Here is a 19,547-nt window from a genome sequence, read left to right as displayed (position 1 = left end):
GCGGGGGTGGGGTGGGGGGTGCGGGGGGCGCGGCCCTGTGGCGACCGGAGGTGGGAGGAGGAGGAGAGCCGGCGGGCGCAGGTGGAGGCAGCTGTCGAGGTGGCTGCCCTTCGAACTGGCATGTCGCCGTTGAGCACGCAAACCCGGAGCTTTAACGTCCTCGGAGAGTCTCCAGACTTGGGATCCTGGGAGGACAGCGTGCGCTGGTGGCGGTAACAGGCCGCTGTTCTGTTGAGGCTCCGGTGTGGCCAGTGGCCGGAACCCTGACGGGAGGCGGGCCAGCCTCGCACCTCGTACCAGCTCAGACGTGAGCGCTCTGCCGTCTGCCGGCCCGGGTGGAAGTGACGCGCCCGCACCTCTCCATCCCCTCGGCAGCCCGGGAGCTACCCCGCAGTTAGGATGGAGATGGAAACCAAAACGGGAGACGTGCTGCCGACTTAGAGGCCGAAACGCTGTGGCTTGGACCTGGTTCCCCTTCCTCCCGCTCCGGTGCTCGCCCTTGCTCCTCTCCGAGGATGCAGACCGGCTTTCCCCCCCGTGGTGACCGCGGAAGCCCGGCACGGGCCGACTCCGCTGAGACGAAAGGCAGAAAAGTCTCTGATTCATCCTGCATGGCTTTGTGGTCTTGTGTGCAACCTTCAGTGTGGCTTTTGTGGACTGGCTCAGTCTGGAGATGTGGGTTACCAGGCGCTGTATGTTTGTGTCCCCCTAAAGTTCGTACATGGAAACCTTCATCCTCAGTTGGGTGGTATTTGGTGATGAGGCCTTGGGGAGGGGGTTGGTCATCGGGTCACGGGGGTGGAGCCCTCCTAAGCAGGTAGTGCCCTTATGAGAAGAGACACGTAAGAGCCCACGCCCCCTCCCCTCGTGAGGATACAGTGAGAGGTGGCTGTCTACCAGCCAGGAAGGAGGCTGTCACCAGACGCCAGACCTGCTGGCGCCTGGACCTTGGACTTCCAGCTTCCAGAACTCTGAGGGATGGGTGTTTGTGGTTTCAGCCCCCCAGTCTGGTATTTTTGTTATAGCAGCCCCAGGGGACTAAGACCCGTGGTGGGAGGGCTCAGTGAGGCCAGGGTGCTGTTAGCAGGAGGACGAGTGGCTGCCAGACAGCAGAAGCAGTAGTCTGGAGGTGGGGGGGACCTGTACTCTGTTCTGTCGGTGACCGTTTGTAGCCATTTCTCCTATCTGGCCTCAGTTTCCACGTTAAAAGAAGCATTGAGTTAGGAGCGCTCCATCGTCCTTGGCAGAGCTCCTGTGCTGTGACAGAATTCAATACCAGTTTCCCTGAACTCAGAGTCTGACACAGTGGAACTTCTGGGGACCCACAGTCCTCCCCGGGGGCACCACCCCCACGCCCCACCCCCACGCCCCACCCCCAGTCCTTTCAGCCTTTGCAGAGCTGACTCTCTTCAATTGTCAGGAGGCCTGCATTTTTCTGCCCTCGCCACAGCTGATAGTCCTTGTTCCCATATCTGCACTTTTGTTTTAACCTTCGTTTCTTGTTTCTTGTCTATCCTCCTTGCCACGTCTCTCCTGGGCCAGACACAGTAGGTTCATATCCCAGCTCCGTCACTTACGAGACGAGTCACTACACCTCTGAGCCTGTGTCCTCGTCTGTAACGTAGGAATAACACCACTTGTGTCTTTGGGTTGGAGGGAGGACGAAATGAGAAGAGTACGTGAAGTGCTTACAAGCACTCTCATATGACTAGTATTGTTATTATAGTCTCTGCATATTTGGGTTCAAGGCACTTGGCCATTTGCATCAAGTATTAGAGTTTCAGAGGCAGCACTGGGTTCAGCAGCATTCCAGATGATTGATAGAGGGCTGCTTTCAGGATGATGGACATTGCTGTATCTGTCTCTCATATTTGGGTCACGGAGGGATGGCTGGATAGATGACAGGCTGGGCGGTCTGGATTTCCCCCAACACTTGCCCGTCAGTCACAGGAGAGAGCTCAGGCTTTCCAAATGGCTGGCTCTTCCCCACCATTTCTACCTTCCACTGTAACCTCAGTTCTGTGGCAGCTTCTGTGAACCTTTAAGCCAGCCTTGGCAGAACTGGCTGCTGTGCTCCTGGCCCCATCAGACTTCTAAACTTCTACGCAGCCCCCACTGTCCCACATGCCGTACCCACCCTCCTTCTACTGTCCATTCTCATTCAGCCTTAAGTCTCAGATCAAAGGTCAGCTCTTACTAAACCCAAAGAAAAGCAGACGTGGGTTATTTTGCCCTCATATTTTGTATGTTCTTGATTCTGGCCCCCCACATACTGTCTTATAATTGTTTTTCTGTCTATATCCCTGACCACATTGCAGTATGTTTGAGGGAGTGACTTAATGATATTTTTTTAAGATTTTATGTGTTTATTTGAAAGAGAAAGAGCATAAGCAGGGGAGAGGGGCATAGGGAGAAGCAGACTCCCTGCTGAGCAGGGAGCCTGATGTGGGGCTCAGTCTCAGGACCCCAGGATCATGACTTGAGCTGAAGGCAGACACTTAACCGCTTAACCGACTGAGCCACCCAGGTATCCCAAGGGAGTGACTTTCTTATTCGTATTGGAATTTCCAGGGCTTAGTAATTGCCTAACACATAATAGGTATTCGCTTTTTATTAAAGGAATTAATATCCCTGCCCCAGGTCCCCAGATAATGGGTAAGTCTTGCACTGAAAAATGTTGGAAGAGCCTGAGCAAAAAGGGCAGAGATGAGCAGAACTGGCCCACACACATCGCTCCTCTGTCCATTTCATCCCCCACCTCCACCAACAACGAACATGGCCACCTTGGCCCTTTCTTTTTTTTTTTAAAAGATTTTATTTATTTATTTGACAGAGAGAGACACAGCGAGAGAGGGAACACAAGCAGGGGGAGTGGGAGAGGGAGAAGCAGGCTTCCCGTGGAGCGGGGAGCCCGATGCGGGGCTCGATGCGGGGCTCAATCCCAGGACCCTGGTATCATGACCTGAGCTGAAGGCAGACGCTTAACGACTGAGCCACCCAGGTGCCCCGCACGTTGGCCCTTTCTTAACATGGCTTCCAGTAGGCTCCGCATGCGTTAAATGGAGGTGGTAAGGTTGTTCCTAAGATCTTTCTGGTGGCCTGTCCTTTTGCTAACTACTGTTCGATTTTTCCTTTCTCTATGGAAACTCATTTGCTAGGAGTAAGCTCTTAATCACGAGTGGTTCATGGTACTTTCACTTTAAATCTGTTTACAGTTTTTCCACCCTTTGTAAAGCTGATGAGTCAGATGTCTGGCCGTGATCCTGATAAGGTAGGCCCCTGGACAGCCTTGCTCCTGGACTTCAGTTAGCCCTTCTCACTACTCAGCCAGTACGGCCCTGCTCCCGATAACCCACACTGTTCAGAGTTACATAGGTGCTAGATGAAGCAGTTAAAAATGTGGTGTTCTGGGCGCCTGGGTGGCTCAGTTGGTTAAGCGACTGCCTTCGGCTCAGGTCATGATCCTGGAGTCCCAGGATGGAGTCCCGCATCGGGCTCCCTGCTCAGCAGGGAGTCTGCTTCTCCCTCTGACCCTCCCCCCTCTCACGCTCTCTCTATCTCATTCTCTCTCTCAAATAAATAAATAAAATCTTAAAAAAAAAAAAATGTGGTGTTCCCCCCATCTCTGGCAGAGGAAAACATGCAGAAACCATCTGTTAAAAAGGACAACTGAAAGTTCATGTATGTGCATGTCCTGATTCGCAAAGGCAACAGTGCCTTAAAGTGAAGAAGTGATGTTTTTGTTTCTAAGAGGAAACCTACAACACCTAAAATCTAAAACTTAAACAGACAATGAACTAAACCTGGAAGCCAGTGTTAGTCACCGTCCCAGTTGTCTGATCTCCGCCTGGTTATACAAACTCACGCAGACATGGCCAAGTCTAGCATTCATTCAACAGCCATCTTTGGAGTGCTTACAATGTTAGATTAGTGCTAGCGCGGGTGGGGATTCAAATCGGCCAAGAGACCTTTTCCCCTAGAGCTGAAAAGGTCCAGTGGGGGAGAGAGAACTATATTAGAAGCCAGGAAAGACTATAACCTGTAGGGGTGTACTTGATTGTTTGTATAAAGGTGGTTAATTCGAGGCTAAGGAGGATAAACTGATAAGGTCAGTGGTGAAGTACAAGGGTCAGGAGTAGACAAAGAAAACCCAGGTTAATTTGCTTAACATAAATTCTACTCCAGGAAGCAACATAAAGCTTGCACTCATACCTTAAAGTCCTTAGCTTTTATGTACCAGTAGGTATACGGGTCTGTTTATCTCGTGGGCCAGAAGCTTCTCATGAAGAACTTTATACTTCTTGTACATATCACTCTGCACTAGACCCCATGACCGCTACTGGTTGATAGTAATTGGAAGAATTTTTTTTTTTTTTTAAGATTTTTATTTTTAAGTAACTCTACACCCAGTGTGGGGCTTGAACTCACAACCCCAAGATCAAGATCCACCCGCTGCACTGACCGAGCCAGCCAGGCTTCCCAGGAACTTCTAATGGCAGTAGACTCACAGAATGTGCAAAATCAAACCATAATCTGTGTTATACTTGTATGTAAAAGAAACATACTATATATTTGATTCCAGAAATATAATTTGTCGAACAAGCCACTTGTACCTAAACTGTCTTTCACTGCGTTTTACAATCATTTACACAAATGAAGTTTATCATTAGCCTGCTCTGGAGTGAGGTTTCCTATCTCAAACCCCGTCAGCTCTCTTTCCAGCACAGAAATGGAGCTCCGCTGACAGTTGCCGCAGGTAGGGTCTGCCCTGGTGGTAGCTGAGAAAGAAGTTCCTGGCCTCAGCTCTCCCGGGCTTACCACGGCTCTCCCAGGAAGGCAGTGCATCAAGGATGGGTGCCACCAGCCACAGACCCAAGCGGGCCCTTCTGAGGCATTCTGGTATGCTTCCCTGTACCTGTCCAAGAACCAGTCATCTGTCGTGGCTAGAATTAGAATTCACTGCTGCTAACTTGTTCCAAGAAGAAAAGCTTAAAGAAATTTTCAGACACTTTTAGGAGTAAAAGGGGATGCTCACTAGAAGAGATGCCAGGACAGGTAGTATAAACCTAGATATATGGCTACTCTAATTATAGATTTAAATGTGAAAAACAAAACTTCTGGAAGATAATATAAGAAATATCTTTTTTTTTTTTTTTTAAGGTAGGCTCCACGCCCAGCATGGAGCCCAACAAGGGGCTCGAACCCACGACCATGAGATGAAGACCTGGGCCAAGATCAAAAGTCAGACACTTAACCGACTGAGCCACCCAGTGCCCCCATATAAAAATATCTTAAAGATTTTGAGGTAAGGAATGATTTCTACAAAAAAGATGTAGAAAGCACCAACTATAACGGAGGAGATGGACACCATTAAAAGGGTAAAAAGGCAAGCCACAAAGCAGAAGAGATTTGCAATACGCATAACCAACAAAGGGCTAGGATCCAGAACATAGAAAGAAGTGCCAATCAGTAAGAAAAAGACAAACATTTAAATTGTGAAAAAGGTGAAGGACCTGAACGGGCACGTAAGAAGAAAGAGGAAATACAAATGGCCAATAAACATGAGAAAGTGCCCAACCTTAGCGGTAGGCAGGGGAATACAAATTAAACCCACAAGGAGTTGCCTACCAGATAGGCCAAGTGGAAGCAGAAGTTGGTGCTATCACCGGGGAAGTCAGTCTGACCTTATCTCGTGAAGTGGAAGATAGGCCTGCCCTGTGGTCAGCAGTGCCTTTGCTCATACACGCACCAGGAGCACAGGTGAGAACATTCTCAGCAACATTGTTTCTTTCGGCTCAAAGTGTCCCGCGGCCGTGGCATGATGAGTAAGTGTGATGGAGTCATATAGCGAGTGTTAATGGGTAACCGAAAGTGAAGTACAACTAGATGCAACAACGTGGGTGAACGTAGCACGTATGGTGACTAAAAAAAGCTAGCCTCAGTCGTTAGGCGTCTGCCTTCGGCTCGGGTCGTGGTCCCGGGGTCCTGGGACCGAGCCCCGCATCAGGCTCCCTGCTCTACGGAAAGCCTGCTTCTCCCTCTCCCACTCCCCCTGCTTGTGTTCCCTCTCTCGCTGTGTCTCTCTCTTCAAATAAATAAATAAAATCTTTGGGGGAAAAAAAAAAAGCTAGCCTAAAGGAGTACATATGATCCCTTTTGTATGCAAAGTTCGAAAATAGGCAAGAATTTAATTATAATATTTGAGGATGTATGTTTATAGTAAAAATATAAAAATAAGTAAATGGTTACCATAACATTACCATAAAAACCAGGATGTGGATGCCTTCGGAGCACCAAAGGGACATACTGAAGCTTTGGGATTGTTGCCAGTGTTTTAGTTCTTGACCTGGGCAGTGGTTACATAAGTTTTGCTTTATGATAATTCATAACATTTTTGTCTCAGACGGTCTTCTCTATTTTATAATTTAAAAAGGTTTATTTTTGGGGTGCCTGGATGGCTCATTCGGTTAAGCGTCTGCCTTCGGCTTGGGTTGTGGTCCCGGGATCCTGGGATGGAGCCCTGCATCAGGCTCCCTGCTCAGCAGGGAGTCTGCTTCTCCCTCTCCCTTTACCCCTCTCCCCTGCTCGTGTTCTCTCTCTCTCAAGTAAATTAAAAAAAAAACAACCTAAAAACTAAAAAAAATCCAGAAAACCCTGAGCATTTAAAATAAATAAATAAAATAAAATAAATTTTCCCCCCAAAGGACATATGGTTAAAGCAACAGTCCTAGTTTTACCTGAAGGAGATAACTTACCAGTGACGGCGTCACACAGGATTTTTAAAAATGTTGTAGCTCAAATAATCCAGAAAAAAAGACAAGATGACGTGCCCTAGAAATCTATTTGAGGGCGCGGAGAGCGCGCTGGCATGATGGTGACACCGGGGTGATAGCGACATGAAAAGACGTTTGAGGCGTTTCCAGAAAAGTAAGAGTGAGAAACATTTTCAGAACATTCATACATGTATCTCTGATTTGAAATGTGTACGTAAAACCAAGTTAATAAATAGTACAAGTTGCCGTCCATTTCATTTTTATTCTCAAAAAGTTGAGCACAAGTCAGCCACATCTTTTCTGGGAGCTTCCCAGGGGAAAGAAGAGCGCAGTCTGCGTTGGGACAGTCCCAGTAGCTGTTACCAGCCCCATCTGACGAATACAAAGGAAGAGTCATTTGCTGATGTTCACACAGCTAATTTTCAAATTTCTGGGGTTGCAGACCTAAAGGTGGACGGGAATCCACGGCAATGGGAAGCGTGTAACTCACAGCATGGACGGCAGCCTGGAAAACCAGGTTCAGCAAACAAGGGGGAACGAGGGCCCCCGAGAGCCACCATCACCGTGCCCTTCGTGCCGCAGCAACAGCCCGACCGGGGTGCGGGCATTGGTGCTGTGGGAGTTGCCCCGGGGCCACGGCCTCCTCCCCGTTCTGGACCCGGCACGGGGGGCACGCATTCCAGTCTGTCCATTCTCTCTGTCACGCGCTGCAGACCCGAAGTCCCAGGCTCAGGTGTCCATTGGGCCAACATCAGCTCTTCCGCCTATGCCTTAGGGACTTGGGGTTTGAGGGAGCAAGGATCTCACCTTTTAGGGTCCCTCCCAAGATTCCCAGAATATCTGGGCAACAGAAGGTAGTTCACACACTGAATGGTCAGAAATGGCCATTTTCATTTTCCCTTTAGAGGCGGGTGGTGACAAGGCCAGGACCAGTGCCCAGGACAGCACGCATTTCCACTGTCCCTTCTGTGTTTCTTTGGACCTGGGGGTGAGATGGGGGGCAAACCCCAGTCACCAGTGGCAATATCCTCACCCCCTCGTGTAGTCGCTGGAGTCAGATCCCAACAAGGGGCTGCAGATGGGAACCTGCTGAGGTCACCACAAGAATCAGTCCCAACAGCAGCTCTTGAGTTATTTTTAAGCCAGTCAACAGCAGGCCAAGGACAGGGTGGGTGCAGGTACAAAGAGAAATACTCCAGGCTCCTGCTCTAATCTCTTAAAACATCAGGTGGGGGCACCTGCGTGGTTCAGCTGTTCGAGCGTCTGGCTCTTGGTTTCCGCTCACATCATGATCTTAGGATCGTGGGATCTAGCCCCGCGTCAGGCTCTGCACTCAGCACGGAGTCTGCTTGGACCTCTCCCTCTGCTTCTCCCCCTGCTTATGCTCTCTCTAAAATCAGTTAATTAATTAATGTAAAAAAAAAATTAGCTGTATGTTATGCTGCCTTTAACATAAGGTCTTATTATAGAATTCCTGAATTCCTCTTTCTAGTCCTCCTTTGTAGTTCCAAGTGTATGTTTTAAGGGTGAAGTGCTCTATGATCTTTTCCCAATTTATATTTTGCAGTTGTTATCACTCTTTATCCCTAAATGATGAAAATCATCAATTAAAGGAAGCTTTAGGAACGTCAACTTTGGGGTTGTTTGACAAGCTACTTCACGGTGTGGTATAGTTCTTTAGGCATTGTAAGTACTCAGTAAATGCTGGAGAGGGGCTGGAGGTGGGGCAGGTAGTGGAAGTGATTTGGAGAAATGGGAGAGAGAATGTATTTGATTTAGATATGGAGAGGCCTCTATAGGCGGCCAGTATGTCTCCTGCTCCAAAGGTAATGAAGTTGAGAAAAAATTTATAAAGGAAATTTCTCCAGAAACCTAAAAGGACCAGGACCAAGGACCAGAGCAGGGTGGGATCCCTGACCAGGGCCTCTGGGCAGCCAAGAAGGCAGGTAAGCTGGCCCCAAAACCACGCAGGAGTCCACTCTCAGTGCAGGTGGAAAGGAGGGACTTAGACAATTAGGTGCATGAGCCAGGCCACTCTGTGGGCCCAGACTGTTGTCCTTACTTGACCAAGGATGACCCTGGGGCTTGGGGAGGTCACCCGGCCCAGAGGCAGCTGGGATTCAACCTTTAGGCACTTGGCCCCAGAGCCTGTGTTGTCATCCCTAATCTCCTGCCTCTCTGTGCAGTTTTAGGATTTCTCTGATGGAGCTACATCTTAGCAGGGGCCTGAATAAAGGAGTGAGGACATGAGTGGCGCGCACAGCGGGAATGTCACGTGCAGCAGCCCGGGACCAGCGAGGAGGCAGATGGCTGGAGTCCAGGAGACATGAGGCTGAGTAACAGTGAGCTCAGAGAGCCTGGAGGGAGAGGGCCGATGGGGTTAGGGCAGAGCCGTGCATTCATAATGAAGCCCAAGGGATGCGTTACTAAGTGTGCCCAAGTGCAGTTGTAAGTGCAGAAGGTAAGAGATTGCTTAATGTCCGCTGCTTTCATTAAGTAGGTGTGGACACAGACCCCAGGGTGGCCCCATGATCTCTACCCCCTCTGTCCCCTCCTTTGTTGTGGGCTGGCCTGTGACTTTCCTCTAGCTAGTAGAATACTGCAGAGATGCAGGGATTTGGCAGATGTAATTAAGGTCCCAAATCAGATTTTGAGTTAATTAGAAGGGAGATGATCCTGGGTGAGCTCAGCTTAATTAGATAAAAGCCCTTTTAAGAGGGACTTGGGCTTTTCTGAGGCTAGACACTCGCTCCTGCTGGCCTTGCAGAAGCGAACAGCCATGTTGTGAACGGCCTCTGGTGAGGGCCATATGACAGGGGACCTCAGGCAGCCTTTAGGACCCGAGGGCGGCCAACAACCAGTCAGAAGCTGGGGCCCTCTGTCGTCAGCTGCAAGGAAATGTTTCCAGCCAACAGTCGAATGAGCCCAGCAATGAGTTCTTCCCCACTCACACTTCAGGTGGGGACACAGCCTGGCGACACGTTGGCTGCAGGCTTGTGAGACCCTGAGCAGAAGACCCGGTGAGGCCGTGCCCAGACTCCTGACCAACAGACACTGTGAGATAAGAAATGTGCATTGTTTTAAGCTGCTAAATATGTGTAGTGTAGAAAATGAATACAGTAGATTTCTAACATACATATATACACATACAGATTTGTGTGTGTGTGTGTGTTGATTTCCCCCTGATGATAAAGCAATGCTTTGTACTTGTTTCTGTCAGTGTAAGTAGAAACAGCTAAATGCATGGGACCAAGGAACAAAGCCAGTGGCCCCAGAAGAAGCAGGAACAGTCAGTGCTGGTGATTATTCATGAGAGCAGGCACGTGCCTGCCCCAGTGCTCGCACACAAGCCAGGTAGTGAGCGGGCTTCACAGCACGTCCCCAGGTAGGCAGTATGTCACCCAAGTGTCCTCAAGAGAAGACATCACCGTGAAGATTCAGTCCTTCATTTCTGGGCGATAAAATTTCTAGAGGCCTTGCTAATTTTAATACAGTGCTAACAAGGCAGGGCACCTGAGTGGCTCAGTCCGTTAAGCGTCTGCCTTCAGCTCAGGTCATGATCCCAGGGTGCTGGGATCGAGCCCTGCAGCAGGCTCCCTGCTGCCCCTCCCCCTGCTTGTGCTCTCTTGCTCTCGCTTACTCTCTCAAATAAATAAAATCTTAAAAAAAACTTGAACAAAACCACTGCTAATAAGGCAAACATATATATATATATATATATATATATATATATATATATATATATATATATATATTTTTTAAAGATTTTATTTGACAGAGACACAGCGAGAGAGGGAACACCAGCAGGGGGCGTGGGAGAGAGAGAAGCAGGCTTCCCGCAGAGCAGGGAGCCTGATGCGGGGCTCGATCCCAGGACCAGGACCATGGGATCACGACCTGAGCCGAAGGCAGATGCTTAACGACTGAGCCTCCCAGGTGCCCCTAAACATAAATTTTTAATAATGCTAACAGATGAAGTCACTGTTTTGTAATGACAGGACTAGAATACCACCCAGCAAGACTTTAAAAAATGCATCATTTTAGGGGTGCGTGGTTGGCTTAATCGGTAGAGCATTCGACTCTTTTAGAGAGAAAGTGCATGTGCGTGCAGGGTGGGGGACAAGTAGGAGGGTAGGGACGTCGTGGGTGGGGAGTGGCAGAGGGAGAGGGAGGGAATCCCAAGCAGACTCTCCACTGAGCACAGAGCCCGATGCGGGGCTTGATCCCACAACCCTGAGATCATGACCTGAGCTGAAATCAAGAGTCAGATGCTTAACCAACTATGCCACCCAGGCATACCTGAGCATGTGACTCTTGATCTCAAGGTTCTAAGTTTGAGCCCCACACTGGGTATAGAGATTACTTAAAATCTTCAAGAAAAAATGCATCATTTTAGGGGAGACATAAGGCTGCAAAGAACTAAAACCTGTGTGAAGGGTTTGGGTTTTCCAAATCTGACCGATGCAGGAAATGACATTTCTAAGAAGCAACTTTAGCCTAGATCCAGCCCTGTCCAAGAATCCATCTATAACCAAAATACCTTAACTCAGCTGGTTAGAGATGGTATTCTTTTTGTTTGGGGCCTTTAACCTGGAAAAATATCAAATATAGCTATAATCCTAGAATGATAGTTATTTTATTTTATTTTTAAAGATTTTATTTATTTGACAGAGAGGGAACACAAGCAGGGGGAGAGGGAGAGGGAGAAGCAGGCTTCCCGCTGAGCCGGGAGCCCGATGCGGGGCTCGATCCCAGGACCCTGGGACCATGACCTGAGCCGAAGGCAGACGCTTAACAACTGAGCCACCCAGGCGCTCCTAGAATGATAGTTTTTTAAAAAGTAAAGGAAATCATGAAGATGATGTTGATATTTAGCCTGAGAAATTAGTCCATGCCTTCTGTGCTGTCTGAGGTGTTTGCAATAATTAACCATGCCACATTTATAACTACAGGTTAAGCTGTTGAAGAGAATTACTTCTTTTGTGGTTGTGTTTTAGATGTGAAAAGAAAGATTGTAAAATTTGGTTCATAAGAGCTTACACTGAACATGAAAAAAGTACAGGGAGTGTGGGTTTGCTCTTCATGCCTGATGCTCCAGGACAGTTAGGACCTAGTCCACTCGGGAAAGATCTGGGTTCCGGAATCTGAGTGTGGGGCCCGGCCTTCCAACAAACAAGGATATCTTTTCTATTGTAGTAAGAGGACAGAGGCCCTGGGCATCTCTGTGAAGGTGCCAAGATCTCCAAGTGAGAAAAAAAAAGACAAATTGCACAACAAAACAGAGAGTGTCCACAAGGGGGAAAAGTCAACCCTAGTAAATCACATATGCATAGAACTCCTGGGAAAGAAAGATGACGAGATCCGCTCCAAACCCTTTACTGTGATACGTGTGGGGGCTGAGGGACTGTGTTTTTTGTTTGTTTTTTGTTTTTTTAACCTGATGTCAATGTTTGATGTGCAAATTCCTGTACAAGGTTCTGGGCAGCACCCAGTGCTCGGAGACAGAGACCACGCACTACGCCTCACGCTCACTCAGTGTCGCATACACGCACTCACCTCTCACAAAAATCCGATGAGGTTGCTACAGTTCTTACCCCATTTGACAGGTGAGGAAACTGAGCCCTAGGCAGGCTCCAAGTTAGTAGGTCAAGGAAACGGAGGCCTGGAATCCGGACGGCTTGACCTCCTGGAGCCTGTGTGCTTAATCAGAAAACTGCAGGGCAGCCCGCCCTACCCCGCTGACTCTCGGAAACAGTAACAAGACCAATCAACTCAGGTTGCCAGGAGAATGTGCCGAGCGAGCGACGTGGGAATCCCAAGGAGGAAGGAAGATACTCAGCGGCGTAGAGCATGCTGCCCACGGTGCCGTAGCTCTTGGCCGATACCCCGGAGAGCCGGGGGTTTGTGTTGCAGGCACTGGGGTACCACTGCTGGGTGTAAGCAAGGAACCCTGTCTGGGGACGCTGAGCGCAGTGGCCCTGAAGGCTGATTCTTCCCATGCTTGGTGGGAAGGGTGCCCCGAGGGACTAGAGGCTGGGACACCCTCGGGGGGCCTGGAGGTGACAGAGGCCAGGACCCGTCGCCATGAGATGGACAAGAAGGTTGTGTCCCCTCTAAAAGAAAGACCTCATACTTACAGCTCAGTAAGGCTGTTTTTTGGGTTTCTTAAAAAGGACGGGCTGTATAGATCTTGGTTCCGACGTGTAGGCATACCGGAGGGGTATTCCGATGTGTTTTCACTGGGGCCGGGGGGGCTTCTCTGAAACTAAAGAGGACTAAGGGTTGCATTGTGGCTAGGATCACCGACCGCAAATTATTCTCCACTATCCGGTTTTGCTCACCGTCATGATGGGAACTTCAGATAAGAGCTCAGGTTTGAAAACAGAGTGCCTCGGGCAGTGTGGTGTGTGGTGTGCAATGAGCACATTTCACACCCATTCCAGCCTTTGGCCCGCAGCAGGCTGAAGTGCTGGTGACCAGTGAACACAGGACCCACCGTGGACAGAGTGGGCCCTGCGGGGCTTCTCCCAGCAGGCCTTGCTTTTCGGGATCCTGACACCAGCTTTATGCACAGCTCCTGGGTACCCATTTTCTCCTGGCTGAGGTATAGAGTACGTTTCCCTTTTTCTTAGGTCTACATTGGAACCCCAGAAGGAACTCAGCTGAGGAAAGTCAGGGAAACAACCCACAGAAATGAATGAATGATGGTTTTGAAGGGTGCTTGGTTCCTGGAATTCAGGGGGCTGTTCTTGCCTCATGGCTCAGGCTACCATCCCTGTTGCACCTGTCCCTACTGACAGTTTCCAGGGACACAGGACAAAACCCAACACTGGCCTTTGTCTTTGGTGCCGGTCACATTTTGTCCTTACCTGGCTAGCCCTACAGTTCCTATCTCTCCTAAGTTGTGGATTTGATCCAGGATGCCCTTGGCAGTGGTCTTAAATGGGCTTCGCCTTAACTGCCAGAGGCAAAATCCCATGGGTGGTACCTCCAGCCTCTTCCTAGTGGTGCGACTCCATGCTTGGAACCTGAGAATCTTGGAACACGGAAGGATTGTGAGGCTGCATTCTGTCCCCTGCCTGGTTCCTCCTGGGCCCTCCAGCCCCGCGATGGCTCCTCCCCGGGGGCCTTCTCCTCCATCACTCCTTCATGTCAGCCACTGCCTGTCTTCTGCGGGAGCATAAGGGGGCAGTTCCCAGCCCCGTCCTCAGGCTCCGTCCCCGCGCCCAGGAGCAGCCCCCTGAAGCTAGCCATGACAACGGTGCAAGCAGCAGGTAGGGGCCACGGGGCAGGGTGGAGCGGGCTGGCCCGAAGGAGAGGGGCTGAGGATGGGGAGGGGCCTTCAGCAGAGGTGGCCTCTCTTCCTGGGGACCTCAGCCCGCTCAGTCCTCCAAGCTGGCTGGTTTCACAAAGCTCCTTCACGAAACCACGTCAAAGCCTCAGCCTCTTCTGCTTCACTCTGCAGCTTGCAGAAGAACCAAGTTCTGGGTGTCACTGGCCAAACAGAATAAGGGCTGAGAGAAGGAGGCCTTGGAGGCCATGCCAGGGGCTGTAAAAATCATCTGGGGCAGCTCACAGAGGTCCCTCGTGGCCCCAAGGAGGTGACCTCTCATCTCAGCTTGGGAGTGGTCATTTGCTTTCCCCCAACCACAGAAGAGTCCCAGTTGTCACCGAATTCAGTGCTCTGGTAAATGGTAACAAGCTCACCTTGGTTTCTCTTTACTGTCATGAATTAAACAATGGTGACAGATTTCAAAAGGAAATACCTTTTGCAAATCTGAGTAACTTTCAGTGACCTCTGGGAGAGGGTAGAAAAGGTACTTTTTTTCCCCCCCTGAATGATACTCTGTAATCACGAAAACCACTGAGATCCCAAAGGGCATCAATCATCTTCATGGGCATCTTCCCTATACTCTAGGCACTCTTGGCTTTTTAAAACCAGGAATGGCTTTCTGGAATGATCCAGACCTACTTCTAGCCTGAAGGGGGATGCACTTCATGGTCTATGGGCCAGAGCTCAATTCTGGAGGCCGGAGGATCTAAGTTTGAATCCTTACCAGCCACATGACTTGGGCAAGGTCAGCGGTTTTGAGCACCTACCGTCCCAGGCACTGGGGAGACAGGGAGAAGGCACCATCCCGGCCCACAGTGGGCCTCACTTAGTGGAGAGAGAGGTGCTTTCCTTATATGTCAACTGGGGGAAATAAAATCTGCATGTCCTGGCCCTGATCTGAATCCCCACACACAACAGCATGACAAAGGTTGGGTTTCTCCCTGTCAGTTCCATCCAGGAATGGTGATGCTGTCGTTGTGGGAGATGAGAAGGTAGACATGCCCCCACGGAGGAGACATTGTTAGAGTTTCGAGAGGCTGCTTGAAGCCTTAGTATAAGAGAGCCTGGCTTACAAAGGTTAAGTGACGAGCTCAGACAAGAGCTGTTCTCAGTTTGTAGAAATCTGGACGGCAACCAGCTGTTGTTCCAACCTCAGCCCACTTCCTCTGGGCGCTGCCCTCAACATCCATGAGAGAGAGAGAGAATTTGGCTACAGTTTTTTTGGACGCCCCCCTGGCCCCAATCAAGAAGTCTTGGAAAAGCACCCTGTTCGGTGACTCTGCATACGGCAGAGATAAAGGCGTTAAGTTAATTTTGCATGTGGTTGCCACAGACGTGTTTGACTGCCATGTTTTTGCCCATTATTAGTCCAGATACATTGGTTATCATCCATTAATACTGAGCTGCTTTTCAGGGGTTTTGGGTACAGCTACTTGGAAACTTATTTAGCTAGAAACTTGCTATCCAGAATTTGCTCTTTGTTCGTGTGAGAATTGCTGGAAGATGTTGACTTAGACATTTTTTATGTGTCATTGCATGAGTGTGTTCTACCGGGTAGACCTACGCAGCAAGGACCACCTCTTAGAGAATGAAGGGCGTAGTATGGAATTAAATATGGTAATATATATATATAGATAGATGAGAATTACCCTGTGACCCAGCGTGAAATTGTCACCTGTATTGCATAGAAACATATGTACTTAATTTATAAAATATTTAGAAATATTTGCCTAGTAGAATTATAAGGCTTACCACCAGCTTACCATAAAACTTAAAACTTAGTGCTCATCTAAGATAAACATTTAGCAAATATTTGGTGAGCGCCTTCTCTGAGCCAGGCGCTTGTAATTGGTTACAGCCTTGGATTTTGAAATATTTACTGCTGCTTGCCTTTTTTTTTTTTTTTTTTTTTTTTTTGCCACAATCCCAACCATGTGAGATGCTAGTTTCCTGAATGTGCAAGACACTCACATGATGGGTAATCAGCAGTCTGCAAAAAAGGACATGGATCCTTGTTTAGTTTCCTCTGGCTACATCTGAGGAGAGTCCTTGGTGACTGTCAAGGTCTGGAGGACAGTGGCACCTCCCAGGCAGGGGCCAGCACGTGGACGGCCTGACCAGGTCCCCTGCAGAGCGCTCCCAGCAAGGACCTGTACACATAGCAATTAAAGTCATATTTCCTCACTTTTATGGACGTGGCAATACTAAAAAAAAAAAAAAAAATCAATGTCTGCGTGATATGAACATGCAGAATTTCAGCTATCTGAAAAATGTGCACAGAGGAAGGTATGTTCCAACTCTTCAATCGGAGTGTATTTCTGGTAAAATCGGCAGTGGCTGGCTTTTCCCGTGCACTTTGCGTGGAGGCAGGGTACCGGGATGACTAGTACCGGGATGACAGGAATGCTGATGTGGGATCTGAAGATCCACCTTTCCTGGCTGGGAGACCTTGGAAAAGTTACAGGACCTGAGTCAAGCAGTTCAGGGCCATCCAAGCCTACTTCATGGGTTGGCCCCGAGGAAGAACTGAGGTGTTTATAACATCGACTGAGTAAATTTAAAGATCAAATTGACTGTATTCAGTGACTCGTGAAGGGGGCAGCATCCCATCGTGCAGATAGAAAGGAGCTCCAGAGAGCTGCACAAAATGGGAGACTTGTAGGCAGAAGGGGGCAGGGCAAGGAGAGAGCAGATCGCTTTCTCTAAGGGGTTAGAAGGGTTCTGTCATGTGGGTCACCTCACTACCGCTGGCCAGGGAATTCCAGATGGACTGGTTTAAAACTGCACTCCTGGGAAGGGCTGAAGCTGCAGTTTGGCTGGGTATTAAGTCTTGGTTTGCTGACATGGGGCTGAGCACAAGTGACTCCATTCGGGGCTCATCTCTTTTTTGTAACATAGGTGAGATTATTCCTGGTCCCGCTCTGAAGTAGCATCACTGGTCTCGGTCAGCGCTTACACTGCCATGTGGTCAAATCCTGACTCTCTAGCCTCGCCAAGTGCCCATTCTCCTCGGTAACTTCCCTACTTCCTCTTCTTTCCTGGAACCCCAGCACCCCTCCCCTATCCTCAGTCTCACTGCTGACCTTGCTTCCTGTGTCATACAGAAAACAGAAGCATTCAGAAGAATGCTCCCACATGCTCCACCTTCTCCCATTTCTGTGGGTGACGCTGGGATCCCAGCACGGGGCCCCTTCTCCCCTCTTTCTCCCATATCCTCCCTCTTCCTAAGAGGATTGTTCCCACCAGGATATACACGTGCTGTTACCGTCCTTCCCCTCAGAACACAAGTAAACAAACCGAAGCTGGTCCTTCTGGTCTCACGGCTGACTCTGACCTCCCTCCAGGCTCTGCTCACCTTCTCGATGCGCCCACTCCAAACACCGATGCAGGATCCCACACCACTGCACCGCCTTGGTCACCTGACCCCCATCCCTTGACCCTGCTCATTTCTTCCCTATAGCACTCACCACTTTCCATGACTGCCTCCACCCCCAGTGGAGTGTAGCTCCACGAGGCAGGATGTTGCCAGCTTTGTTGCATCCTGGGCAGAGTATGTGCTCCATAAATACTTGTTGAGTGGGTGATCGGCTGTCAGCCACTCAGACTGTCTCATCTTTATCATAAGGCTAATGCTTCGTAGTTTTCTTCCTGCACAGCCTTCCTTTGGTTAGGTGTTTCTTCGGGATATGCATGCACAGAGTCAGCCTGTCTGGGCCTGGCCTCCCCACATGTCCCCTCCAGACAGCTTCTTCTGGTTCATGTCCATGTTCTGGCAACATGGTCACCTGGGCCAGAAACCCGAGCATCATGCCTATTCCACATCCGTCCAGGAGGTGACCAAGTCTCAATGGGCTCTTGACCTCTCTTTCCCCTTTCCTCTCCATCTCCACAGCTGTCCCTCCCTCCTTGATTCCCTGCCTCTGAACTACCCTCTTCACTGCTGCCAAAGCCATTTTTTTCTAATGTGCAAATCTGATGCTGCTCCTCCCCTGTTTAAACTCTGGCCGTTCTGCTGTAAGCTCTAACGGGATGCTATCTCACCTCCAGCATCTGGGCCCCACCTCTTCTGGCCAGCCCCACCCTTGCTTACTGGAGACCCTCTCAGGGTTCGGATCACACCAAGTGACTCAGCCTTGGCAGGCAGTGGGCTGCTCTTTGGGATGGGAGTTCATGCTACCTGGAATGCTGGTCCCCTGGTCCCTTGGGCCAAGTCACCACTGGCATTCTAGATGGGACTTCTACCCTGGTCCTCTTAGGGCACCCAGGGTTCATGGGCACCCCTAACCCTCTCACTGCACATACCTCACTGCACTGCCATTGTAGTTTACTGTCTGACTCCCTACCACACTGCTTCTTTTGTGTGTCCCTGGCCTGTCATCTTTGTCCCCCTCCCCCCCCCCCCCAGGCCTTTCAAGGCAGAACCCAGGATAACAGGTCACACTCAGCGTGCTCCTGAATGAAGGGGCAGGACCTATTTTGTGTCTGTGAGCGATGTCCACCAAAGTGATGTTGGGAAATCCCAAGCCATGCCCTCTCATTCATGAACATGGATTTCCAAGCTAGGGGACACCGCTGGGGTGGGGGTGGGGGGGGAATCAATTATTGGAGGAGAAGGGAGCCAGAGGCCAAGGATTTTGTGGAGTTTGAATTAGTAAACAAAGGCACATGAAGAAGGGAAAATTAACCAGGAAACTGAAGGGACATCAGCCAACTTACCTTTGGTCCAATAGGTGAGCTACCTCATGAGCAGTTGCAAGGTGGGGAAGGATGGGGGCCCATTGGGGTGTCCACAGCTGCCCAGGTGTCAGCAGGCTTGACCCAAGCCCACTTTTCCCTGGTTGGTGAGGTTGGGGATGCACCCCTGTTCTTCCTTGGTGGGGCTCTCACACTGTGGGGCCATCTCTCTCTCAGGCCAGGACCCCTGCTGGCCACAAAGTCCTTGGCCACTCTCGTCCAGTCTCCATTCTTTTTTTTTTTTTTTAAGATTTTATTTATTTATTTATTTATTTATTTATATGACAGAGAGAGACACAGCTAGAGCAGGAACACAAGCAGGGGGAGTGGGAGAGGGAGAAGCAGGCTTCCCGTGGAGCAGGGAGCCCGATGCGGGGCTCGATCCCAGGACCCTGGGATCATGACCTGAGCCAAAGGCAGACGCTTAAGGACTGAGCCCCCCAGGCGCCCCCCAGTCTCCATTCTTGACCTGGCTCTCCCCTAATGCTAGTCAGGCCCGCCCCTCATTTCTCCCCCACAGGATGCTGGGGTGATGATGACCAGTACAGGAGATGGGCTTTGAGGAGCTAAACTTGTAACCCAGGGATAAGATGGTCTCTGAGGAAAAGTTAAAAATAAGGTGGGGTCTGAGATGTCCTTAGTCCTCATGCTAGATCAATCTGCAGGTCACATGAAACACCAAATGCTACAGAAGGCCCTGGAAAGGC

General features: G+C 49.8%; 1 long non-coding RNA gene across 1 annotated transcript; it reads left to right on the top strand.

The window, feature by feature from the left end:
• Positions 1-305: 305 nt before the first annotated feature.
• LOC129045833 (uncharacterized) lies at positions 306-18,684 on the top strand. Its single transcript, XR_010412029.1, has 3 exons — positions 306-4,899; positions 5,161-9,115; positions 9,732-18,684. It is a non-coding gene; the product is annotated as an uncharacterized LOC129045833 (long non-coding RNA).
• The last annotated feature ends 863 nt before the right edge of the window (positions 18,685-19,547 follow it).

Source organism: Mirounga angustirostris, unplaced genomic scaffold (assembly GCF_029215605.1).
Source record: "Mirounga angustirostris isolate CCGP_5_RB_7025 unplaced genomic scaffold, mMirAng1.0.hap1 SCAF_5, whole genome shotgun sequence".
NCBI classification, from domain to species: Eukaryota; Metazoa; Chordata; class Mammalia; order Carnivora; family Phocidae; genus Mirounga; species Mirounga angustirostris.
Note: the sequence above shows the minus strand (reverse complement) of the source record. Positions and strands in the feature narration are given on the sequence as shown.